At 39.6% G+C, this 12,271-nt stretch overlaps 1 long non-coding RNA gene and 1 pseudogene across 2 annotated transcripts in view; one reads left to right on the forward strand and one right to left on the reverse strand.

Moving 5' to 3' along the window:
* LOC309637585 overlaps positions 1 to 12,271 on the reverse strand; it is a 418,822-nt gene that overhangs the window by 36,007 nt on the left and 370,544 nt on the right. The window lies entirely within an intron of this gene.
* Positions 4,224 to 11,468, forward strand: LOC309637512 (WASH complex subunit 3 pseudogene; annotated as a pseudogene). The gene has a single exon. The product of its transcript is annotated as a WASH complex subunit 3 pseudogene (transcript).

A 12,271-nucleotide genomic window follows, 5' to 3' on the forward strand; every position in this document is an offset into this window, starting at 1 on the left:
GATGTTTCAACATAATTCTCAAGTAGTTCTGTTATATTGGGCCCACTAACCACTCTATTTTAACGATGAGAACTCTGATGCTAAGAGAGACGAATAAGTTTGTCCAGTGCCAAAGAAGGGGAAAAAATGTCATTTAAATTGGATGACAAAGGAACAGTCAACAAATTACTACAGGATGGCCAAATCCAGCCCACCACTCGTTTTTGTATGTTACACAAGTTAGGAATGGTTTTTATATTTTAAATGGTAGAAAAGAAATTAAAAGATGACCATGATTTCATGATACGTGAAAATTATATGAAGTTGCTACTTTGGAAGACAGTTTGGTAGTTTCTTGTAAAAGTACACATGCCCTTACCATATGATCCAGCAATCATGCTCCTTGGTATTTACCCAAAGGAGATGAAAACTTATTTCTACTTGAAAACCTGCACACAGCTGTTTACAGCAGCTTTATTCATAATTGCCAAAACTTGGAAGCAACCAAGATGTCTTTCAGTAGGTGAATGGAAAAATAATAACTGTGTACATCCAGACAATGGAATATCATTCAGCACTAAAAAGAAAAACGAGCTTATAAGCCATGTAAAGACATGGAGGAAACTTAAATGCATATTACTAAGTGAAAGAAGCCAATCTGAAAATGCTACATACTCTATGATTCCAACTCTGTGACATTCTGGAAAACGCAAAATTATGGAGACAATAAAAAGATCAGTGGTTGCCGGGGTGGAGTGTGTGTGTGGAGGGGTGGCGGCTGAGATGAATAGCCAGAGCACAGAGGATTTTTAGGGAAAATCCTTTGTATAAGATTGTAATGATGTATAATCATTATACGTGTAATGCATTTGTCCAAGAGTGAACCCTAAAAAGAAAAGAGTGAACCCTAAGGTAAACTACGGAGTTTGGGTGATTATGATGTATCAGTGCAGGTTCACCCTTGGTGAAAAATGGACCATTCTGGTGGGGGATGTTGATAATGGGGGAGGAAGCTCTGCATGTGTGGGAAAAGGGGGTATGTGGGAAGTCTGTGTAGCCTCCTCTCAATTTTGCTCTGAAAAATTGTCTTTAAAACAATTATATAAAGTTCAAATTTCAGTGTCCATAAATAAAGTTTTATTGGTACACAGCCATACCCATTCATTTATGTATTGTCTATGGCTGTTTTCACATGTCAACGACAGAGTTGAGTCGATTACACAGAGACTATATGATCTGCAAAGCTTATATTATTTACTCCTTTGTCCTTTATGGAAAAAGCTTACTGTCCTTTGTGGTGGAGGATATACACATGAAGAAATCTTTGTTCCTATGGCAGGATATCTGCATGTGCACATATTGTATGTTGTATATGTGAATACAAGTGCACATATGTTTATGCATACATGTATTTTGGAGAATAAGAATAGAAAGAAAACAAATCAGCTCTTTTTCCACTTGGGGATGGCCCATTGCTTGGAAGTGATGCCATAGGAATAATTTCCTTCAGATGGAACAATAATTTTGGAATATTTTTAGCAGCAGAATCCCTTTCTCAAAAGAAATTTCTGGTAATCTCCCAGAATATGTAGTAGTTGAAAGCAGGGCTTTTGTATGTGTGTGTCTCCATCCTTGTCTACTAATCACTGCCCTTGGCCTCACTTCCATTCTCCCCCAGCCACTGCCACCCCTACCAGTTCCAACCATAGGCCCCGGACACTGCCTTGATACCTGAAGACAGTTTGAATCGCTTAGTTTGAAAAGCACAGAGAGATTTTTGCCCTCGGCCAGTGATTTTCAAACCTGTCTGCTTGTCAGAAAGAAAGGATATTACATTTAAATGTGAATTCCTCATTTGCTGCCACACACCTCAATTCTCTATCAGAAGCTCTGGGATGCGGCCCCTGAATCTGTATGCTTAACAAGCTCTATAGGTGATTCTCCTAAATTGCTAGGATTAGAGTTCCTGTTGCAGGTAATTACAAATTATCTCAGTGCTCTTCATCTCTTTCTTTCTCTTTTCAATAAAATATGGGCGTACCTGTTAAAATTCAAACTCTACAGAAGAAAGTTTCCCTCTGGCTCGTGACCCAAAGTCCACCAATTGCCTCTCCATTGGAGTTCAGAGGTGCTAATTTTGGGTACATCCTTCCAGAGATAGCATATACAAGTATTTGTGCCCATCTACCCTTTTCTTTTTTATATCAAAACTAGAAAACCATACACACTTGCTATTTTTCACTTAACAATATTATATTTGAGATCATATGTGACATCTGAAATACAGAATTATCTAATTAGTTTTATTGTGTGCATAGTATTATTATTCCTGCACACTACTTCTCCACAGTATTATATCCTATTGAAGGATGGTTGGGCTACTAATCAATAATATGATGTGTATGTACGTGTGTGTCTCACACACACACATGCACACATACACTTGGAGTTACATGTTTGCTGACATAATGTAAATCTAAGGGGTGCATTTCAGAGAGCTTTAATTTCTTATGATAGTGATAAGAATTTGAGCGAAACAGTCTCTTTAAATATCTTGTTTTTTTCAAGTTTACTTGTTTGGGTTTGAAGTGGCAATCAGGCATAGGAGAAAAGAAGTGCCTGAAAATTGTATTTTTTAAAAATCTATCTAATAAGAGTTCTACTTTTTTAATTAAAAAAGTTACCAACTATCTTCTATGGGCAGCCACTATGCTTACATTTTTATCTAATTTACCTTATTGAAACTTCTGTGAAGTGGATGTTCTTTTCTTTGTCTTACAGGTGAGGAAGCTGAGTCTCTGAGGAGTGGCGCAAGCCACTTCTGTTCCCATGTGTTATAAAGTAGCAAGATGAGATTTGGAACTTGGTCTTCCATTTTTAGAAATCCAAGTTCCTTTCACAAGACAGGGTACTTGAGCCTTAAAAACTAATCTAGTGAGATGCTATCTAATGATTTCAGGTTTAGATTTTTAAAACCCTCCAGTGACGAGTAGGAGTAATATTCCACAAACTTCTCTTCTTACCAATGCACCACTGAGGTACAAAGAGGAGGGACAAAACCCCGTTTCTTCCAACATGTGAGCAGAGAGATGGGAGATTTATTATATAAGAGGGCTATGAACAGAAATAATAGAAAATAGTCATCCTAACTGAATTCAATATCTGCTTATTATCTAAGTCTTTCTAAATTTCTCTCCTTGACAGTACCAATTAGCTACACCTCAGGAGGAGATTTATAATCTGAGAAGCCTGAAACCCTGGTAATTAGGAAACTCCTCATTATCACTCATCTTTTGAACAGTGCAGACTGGCAGGCAGTTGTCAGCTTTAAATTGGTCAAGCCGTAAATTGGCCAAGGATTCCTGAAGCCTCTCCCTCATGTCGGGAGGAGAAGAAAAAAAAGCTGCAGAGTTTGGGGCCCCTTTCTTGAACTCTCTGAAATGGGATTCAAGCCACATAAGGGGGTCATCTTACTAGCTGAGGCTAAACATCTACTCTGACCTCTGACATCCATGGTTTTTTAATTGGTAGTCTCCATATAACAGCCTAGATTTTCCAGTTTACATCACTTGTGTCCTGTCTTAATACTTAACAAATCACTCAACATATTGTAACTGTGAAGCAGAAAAGGCAGCCACACTCTTAATTAATAATAATGGCAGTTAATATTTATTGAATTTTTTTTCACTAAGCACTGCTTGAAGATCTTTCACATGAATTTCCTCACCCAACTTAAGCAACACCTCTGTGAGGTGGGTTCTCTTAACTATTCCATTTTGCAGGTGAGAAAGCTGAAGCACAAGAAATGAAATAACTGTCTCAAGGACTCATTGTTTAGAAGTTACAGAGCTGGAATTTGAACCCAGCTTACTGACTGACTTCACAATCATAGGCTGTAAATATTAGGTTCTAGTACATGGAAAAACAAATTCTGTAATTACAAATCTCCCCAATGGAGCAATTTTCCGTTTGCAGGAGATGGACACTTGCCATTATTTTGGGGCTAAATGTCCCTTGGTTAGGGGAAAGCAATGATTATACAAATGTGACAGAAGATCCTTGCTGGAGGAACTGTGGCTTGAGGAGTTTAAATGCTCTGCAGGGGAACACATAAGACTATTTTAGTCAATGAAAATCTTCATCTCTGCAGACTATGATTCCTACGATGTCTATATATTATTGCTTGGTTTTGGAGTGGAGTGTGTGTAAGTGTGTGTGTGTGTGTGTGTGTGTGTGTGTGTGTGTTTGTGTGTGTGTGTGTGTGTGTATTTAAACAGTTGTATGCTGGAGAAAGAGAGCCAAGAAAATAAAATAGCAGGAGGGATGTGTAGACCTGATTATCAAAATGAACCAGAGGAATTCCTTGGTCATCTATGCTTTCCCTAAACTCTTGATGTCTGACAGCACTTCTGTGGAAGCCCTGAGATCACTCTTGGGAAAAACATGGCCCTGTTGAAAGCCTTAGAGCTATGGAGAGAATGGTAATTCCCACCACAAGTCATCCTGGAAAGAGGCCAGTCCTGACCCAAAAATAAGGACTTCATTGGAAAGCCTAAGACTTCAGGGGTAAAAGGAGACCTCCTTCATCTGTTTGGTTTTCATAGACACAGGCAGAAGAGGTGTACTCAAGGTGTCCCAGAGAGGAGATGTGAGCTGTTCCCTGAAACATGGGGCAAAATTTGGATTAATTACACACCCAACTGATGCCTCTTGAAATGAATTGGACCTATGGACTCTGAGAGAAGACAAATTTAACGACTAATTTAAAATTTCCCTGTGTGGTAATGAACTTCAGTTGGTCTGAGGTCTTTGGTAAAGTCTTGCTGAACATTATAGCCTGATCTCAGCCTCCCATTGAGTTGAGTAGATTCTCTTTGATTACACTTGAAGTGAGGTGATTCGAAGAGGAACAGCAGCAGACTGAGTAAAGAAAGTCTGTAACTGATGTTTCCTGGTTCAGAATGTCAGATAGACCACCTGTGTTAATGTATTCCCCCTCCCAAAATTCCACAAAATGACACCGAAGCGATAAGTAAGTTATTAATCCATATAGTAGATGGTATTGGTGCCCTATTCATATCTCTCAGATTCATCATGCTATTAGATGACCGCAACAAGCATATTGGAAAATAAAGTTGAAGAAACATGTTGGGATGAAAAGATCAAGAGACAGTCAATAGAAAAAGAAAGATGAGGATTAGAAGGTCAGTTCTACAGAAGCAAAATATGACTCATAGGGGAAAAAAAGAAGATAACAAGAAAAAGGAAGAGAGGAAACTATCAAATAATAAACACAAGAAAATTTTCCCAAAATTGAAGGACTTAGGTGTTCAGACTGACTAAGTCCAGCAAGAGCTCAACACAATTATTAAAATAAGACCCATATTATAGTGGATAATGTTGTGTGCCACCCAGATTTCCCTACAGGACTGAAGCACTCATTTCCACATGACCCAGCTTTGTTGATAGTTGACAGTTCTCAGATGATTCCCTCTTGGGCGTTTAACACTGTCTCAAGGGCGTTGCCTCATGCAGGATCAGTCCCTTCTTGGAAGTGGCTCAAATCCCTGACTAGTCAACAGGGGAAGGGCACATAAAGGCTCAGCCTACCTGCCTAAGGTGGGACAGCTTTGAAGTGCTTTTCCTCCTCACAGAGCTCTCCCTCTCTATGAGGAGGAAGCGTTGGCTGGCAGAACTCTCCATAGGACTGGCTGAAGTCTCTGTGGCAGTTCAGCTTCTGCCTCTGCCCAATCCTGCCATCCCTCTCCCTCACAGCGTTGTTTTCAAGAGCAGTCCCCAGTAAGCTTCCTGCACATCAATCTCTATCTCTGAACCCAAGCTGAGACCATACCAAGGCATATTGTGGTAACATTTCATAACTCAAAGGAAAAAAAGATGATCCTAAAATCTTCCAGGGAGGAAAAACAGTAGATGAACTATAACAGAACTGGAAGCAAAGTGACATTAGTTTTCTCAACACAACAGCAGTATTGAAATCTTAAAAAGCACCTTTTAAACATTTTCATCCTAGATTTAGATTTACTCCTAGACTCTAGATTTTATCCTAGAAATATATACCTATCAGAATAAGTGCAAGGATGGTATAAAGAAATTTTCATGTGCACAAGTACTCAGTACATCAGTATCTCAATCTTTCTTTGGAAAAGACTGGAGTGAAATGATGCAAGGAGGAATAGCAGCAAACTGAGTATTGATTGTAGACCAAAACAAAGGGGTAAACCAAGAAAGAGGGAGATATGAGGTGTAGGAAAATATGGGATGTTATCCTGAAGATTTGCAAAGGGCCAGCCCTAGGAATGCTGTCTTTCAGCAAGCTAAGAGAAAAATCAGCCTAGGTAGGACGAGGAGGACAGAGGGCTCCTGGAGGGAGGGCTCTAGGAACCAAGAAAATTAATACTCATTATTAATAAAGTATCAACTCCAGCAGAAATACGTGTTTGGACACAAAAGGAAGCATAATTCTAGTGAATTGAATGGTATTTACAAAATCATAAAAATGTAAACATGGACTATTGAGTTAGTAAAACATGACTATGTTGGAGTGTTATGGAGAAAAAGAAAAATGGTGGGACATGGCGATGGGCTAAGTCCTTATGCAGCATGTAGAGAAGTCAGTGGGTACCTTAGTGTATGCAAAATTCTGGAATTAAGGAAGTAAATACTGGGGGAGGTAGCTAGAAGAGTTAAGGAGGCATTGCTTCTGGGGGACAGAAATGAAGGTCAGTGCAAGGAATAACTTTTAAAATTATAAACCTTTAAGGACTGCCTATGTTAGACTTCTAAGGTTATGTGCATGTGTTCACTAAATACAAAATTTATGGGGTCCCCCGCCCGCTGAGGAGATGGATGAGGATGGGCTTCCTCTCATGGGGTCAGGCAGAGACCTGACTAAGGTGCCAGCTATTCAACAGAGAAGAATGGTGGCATTTCTAAACCAATTTGTGGTGCACACTGTATGGTTCCTCAACCACTTCTCTACAGTTTGTGAGGAGAAACTGGCAGACCTTTCTCTTCGTATCCAGCAAATTGAAACAACTCTCAATATTTTAGATGCAAAGTTGACATCTATCCCAGGGCTAGATGATGTCACATTTGAAGTATCTCCTATAAGTGTCACTAGGATCACAAATGAGACACATTGTGAAACCACTTCAGAGCAGTCACAGCAGTTTACAAGACTCTGGACACAGGAAAGTGAAGTAACACCAGAAAATATCTTAACTGTAGTCAAGGATCCAAGAAATGCCAGATATCTCGAAATGGTTCAAGTGGGTGTTCCAGTGACAGCAATAAGAAACAAAATGATATCGGAAGGACTAGACCCAGGTTTTCTTGAGAGGCCAGATGCTCCAGTGCCTGATGGTGAAGGTGAAAAAAATACACAAGAAAGTTCAGATAGCGAATCTTCTTTTAGTGACTAAGCTTAATTTTGATAACAATTACATATACATGTGTTGGTGCACACTTACATTCTATAAGAAAGAGAGCCTGAGCTTTAACTCTTAGTCATAAAAACATCAAATGGCTACATATTCACCACCAAGCTTCCTCTATGTTAAAAAAATAAATAAAGCATTTATAATAATAAAACATTTTTAAAGTTATTTAATAAAAAAGTTAGAAGTGGTAGAAAATGGCCTGCTCCATCGTGATAGTGGCAAGTGGGGAGTGCAAAGATGCAGAGCTGGATGACTGATGGAGATGGCATGCACCAACCAGCACAGACTCATGGAACATGCAAGCATTCCCTGCGAGTTGCTAGAAAACCTTGACAAAGGAATCCTGGTAAAAGATTGAACTTCCTAAAATCAAACCATCATGATACACCACTTTCACACTTAGGTTCTGCAGGCGGGTCTGAAACATAATGACAAGTGCCTGGCATCCGTAAGCGCTTGTGCTGATGGCTGATTGCTAACTCAGCACTGCTCTATTCCATACATAGGTATGATCAATTAGCAATGTCTGTCGTGGGCACAGAAAGGAGGAGTGGCAGCACATTTGCCTGAACCCTGTAGCTTCAGAATTCTTCTCAACACAGGGCTCTAAGAGCCATACCCCTGGGGCAGTGGGACAACTCTGAAGGGCTGTTCCAGTTTCAGAATTCCTCATAGGATTGATATCCCTGTATACAATTTGCCATTCCTAGTATAAAAGTCCAGCTTCAATATGTTAGTTTGGGTCCTTTCAGAAACAAATGCTAACACAGGATTAAATGTACAAAATTGATTAGGGGAAATGGCTGTGAGAGAAAATGGAGAGGCTGGGTGACCCTCTCCCCGACCTCATTGCAAATCTGTTCCCAGTGAAAAAGAGAGAAAAGTTCTAAGTGCAGTTCTAAGGAAACTTTGGCAAGGCCATCAAGAGTTCTCAAGCCAAAGTCACCCATCAGAGGAGCTCTGTGCCCTCCAGGAATGGGCCTGCCTCAGTATCCGTCCACAGTCAGTCCCTGGCCACTGGAAGCGTGGCCTTAGCCCAAGCACAGTGATGCACGTCAGACGTAGCAGCTGAGGCTTAGTCAATAATCCTCCCTGCACTTGGAGGTGTGTGGTTCACATTCGCGTGGTCAGCACACCCCACCTTGGCAAATGAAGAGAGCTGAGTAGGTTTCAGAATGGCCTGTGGAACTAGATACCTGAAATCCCAGGTGTGACCATGGAGTCACAACGGAATAGTGAGGAATTGCAGTGCGGACCAGGCCAGACTTTAGGCAGTAGCAGACAGACTCGGTTGCTGGTGTCTGCTTCCCAACAGACTCATGAAGGCCACTGGCCAGGGCTGGATGGGGAGAGAGGGACAGGAACTTTGTTAGCCTGAATTTGGGCAGTGAGGTGAGAGGAAGAACTCAGAATCAAGATCTAGGAAGACTCTGATAGGAACCCTCCTAAGTGTTTGTCCAGGACTCCAGAGCACTGATCCAACATATTTCTGTTCAATGGCTCAAAGCTGTTCTAATCAGTAATTACATGAAAAGCTACAATTAGTTACTGCACTAACAACAAAAACAATTAATAAGCACATATATACACTAATATGTATAAAATGGATAACTAATAAGAACCTGCTGTATAAAAAAATAAATTTAAAAAAGTCTATGTGTTTGAAAAAAAAAAAGCACCGTCTAAATACTTATTCCTATGTAGTGGGTATTAAAAACACAGTTCTTGACCTCCAGGTTTTTATAGCAGAGTTGTAGCGTAAGCAAACTCAGTCAGTGTACACTGCAAACACACACACACACATCCACCCAACAAACAAAAAATGAGCAGTTCCCTTTACTTCAAAGAAAGATGTTTGCACAAAAGAGCCCCTAAAAGTTAGTTGCTTCGTCTGCTATGCCATCAAAGAAACAGACTTATTTCCAATGTTAGATAATACAGTTTCAGTCTCTAGTTGCTTTTTTCCTCAAACTCATGATGTAAGAATCTTCGTATTTTGAATTCATTTGTGTCATCGTGTCTACAGAACTACACAGGCCAAATCACTTAGGTTATTGAAAAGCATCCTTTGTTCCATCGAAGGCCAACATTGGTCATTTAGACATATCTGTTGTAGTTGATTCCCATTAAAGGCTAAGGTCATTGACACAACTGTCAAAACACTTAAGACTCTAAACAGTCATCGTGGTTGGAGGTACTTACAAAGTGCTTAAGATTCTCTGTCGTGTTATTAAATATGTGGTGGGATGGAGTGTCTTCCCCTGCTTCCTAATCTGAATATCTGAGTAATAAACAGCACCAGGAAAATTCTAGGTTTGGCTTATATATACTAATTCACAGAGCTTCAATACCCTGGGAAGGATGAATTTGTTACCCATTGGAAAGTTAGGGCAGCTGTGTTAGAGAAGTTATTCAAGGTCACATCATGAGTCACGAGGCCGTATCGGAACATGAACACTTGGCTTAATGTGTACTTTTGTGTCCCATCATATGTGTCATCTGGTCCAACCTTGTGTTGCCAGCAGCGCTCTTCACCAAATCTAGACTCTAGAGAAGATCAATCAAGGTACTTGGCAGAGAGTCGTCTTTGTCATCGACTTTCTAAAGCAAAGACCAAGCGACTCTGCTATTGGTTCCTTAATGACACCACATATTGTTTCCAAACCTACCTTCTGAATCTAAAAGGAATAAGGAAAAGACTCGAGAACTTTCAGTTCTTTTGGCCAGTCTGGTAATTATAGTAAAATAATCTACCATTTTATCCATCTCTGGAAAAGTATTCTGCTTTCAAAAAAGTGATGTGAAGACCAGCTAAAAACGACCGGAAGACACTCTCTGAAAAAGAAGAGGTCCCCAAACGGCAAATGCTAAAGGCGTTGATCACTCAGATGCTAGCTGTCCTCTCCGAATAATCCAACACTTCCGAAGCTGCACACTTATTATGTGCCTTGGCCACATCCCTCCCATTAGCACTAATGAACATCTCAGGGACCTGCCTAGCCACATTCCCATCGTATGTACTGAGCTAAGGACATACTCCGCATGGGATACTCAAAGTCCTTCCTTCCCCTGGGAGTTGCTTCATCATATTTGCGGGGGGGGGGGGGAGTATATTCCTAACCCTGTGTAATAAAAAAACAGTTGAGTTCATAACGTTCTGCATTTGGGAAGATGATTCAGGATTTGTCTGAGAAGTGGTAGCACTTTGGGTTTTTTTTGTTTAAATATTAAAAATAAGAAGGAACATTTGACTGAAACCCAGTTCTTAAAGATACTGTATCATTCTAACCATTAAATATAAGGAATTTCAGTATATGCTCCTTAACTATTATTTTTGTCAAATGTGTAACTCCTGAAATTTCCCCCGCTCACCTTAACTATATTAATTTTACTCCAACTACAAAAAGCAGAAAGAAAGTCATGCTACAATTCCTCCTTCCCCCAAGCAGTTGTTCGTTGGTTCATCTTTAAGAGTTAAGAAAAAATATACTGAAAATTTAAAGTATTCATCTAAAGAATGTAATTTTCATGAGGAAATAAAGAGATTAAATAACATTTTACCTTAGAAACTATCGTGACAGAAAAAATAACGCATTTCAGTTTTACTCTTAAAAAATTCTGTTGACAATTTCCAGCAAGCATACACACTGTCACAGCACAACACGCATGCTCTCACCCATATAAACTCACAGATACTCTTAGACACCACACATACACCCTCATATATGCATGTCCTCATGTGCACACCCTCACCATGTCATCTAGATTCTACTGCATAGGTTTATATCTAAGTAGTGATTTCCTTTCGGAATGGTCAAAAGAAAGTGTTTTTTTAATTTTAAAAATAATTTTATTTTATATTGCACTATAGTTGATTTACAATGTCGTGTTAGTTTCAGGTATACAGCAAAGTGATTCAGTTATACATATACATATATTATTTTTTATAACAAATGGAAGGACTAATTCTGTAGGATTTAAATAGGTGTTCCAAAATCAGTGTGTGTGTGTGTGTGTGTGTGTGTGTGTCTGTGTGTGTGTCTGTGTGTGTGTCTGTGTCTGTGTGTGTGCTCCATGGTCAGATAGGTTTGAGAAATAATGAGATAAGGAAAGTTAAGTAGGTCTTCTTAGGATAGAATCTTAAGATAGAATTTCTCAGAGCTTTTAATGAACTAATGTGTTCTATGTATACCTAAGAGAGGTATACTGTATATAGGGCTGTGCTGTCCAATTGGCAGCCACTTGTCACATGGCTATTGAGACCTGAGTTGAGATCTGAGTTGAGATATGCTGAAAGTGGAAAACACACACTGCCATAGAGAAGAGAAAGTAAAGTATCTTGTTAATAAAGGTTTTCTATTGATTACATCTTGAAATGGTAATAATTTAGATATATTGGATTAAACAAATAGATCATTAAATTTAATTTCACCTGTTTCATTTTACCTTTATTTATGTGGCTACCATAACCTAAAAATTACATAGTAGGCTTTAAATTCTGAGATTATACTGTCTACCATTAAGATGAGGGAGCAGTCAAAAGTGAAGGTGGTTTTGCATTCACCTGGGAGTGCTGGTGGGACTGAGGATGAATGTTGTGTCTAAAAGTAGTTTCCTGTGATCCTACTCTGTGCCAGCCAGGCTCTGTATTAGGCAAGAGGATAGGTCAGTGAATCCCATATACAGTGCTCAAAACCCTGCAGTAGAGACCAGCAAGTAAAAACATTGTGCTTTCAATGCTTACTCAAATCAGATTCCGGGGCACCGCTTCAGACCTACCAGATGAGCTCTCTGGGAGTGGAGCATTTTTAATGAGCACTCCTAGTGATTCT

This window comes from Balaenoptera physalus, assembly GCF_965194825.1.
Source record: "Balaenoptera physalus genome assembly, chromosome: 11".
NCBI classification, from domain to species: domain Eukaryota; kingdom Metazoa; phylum Chordata; class Mammalia; order Artiodactyla; family Balaenopteridae; genus Balaenoptera; species Balaenoptera physalus.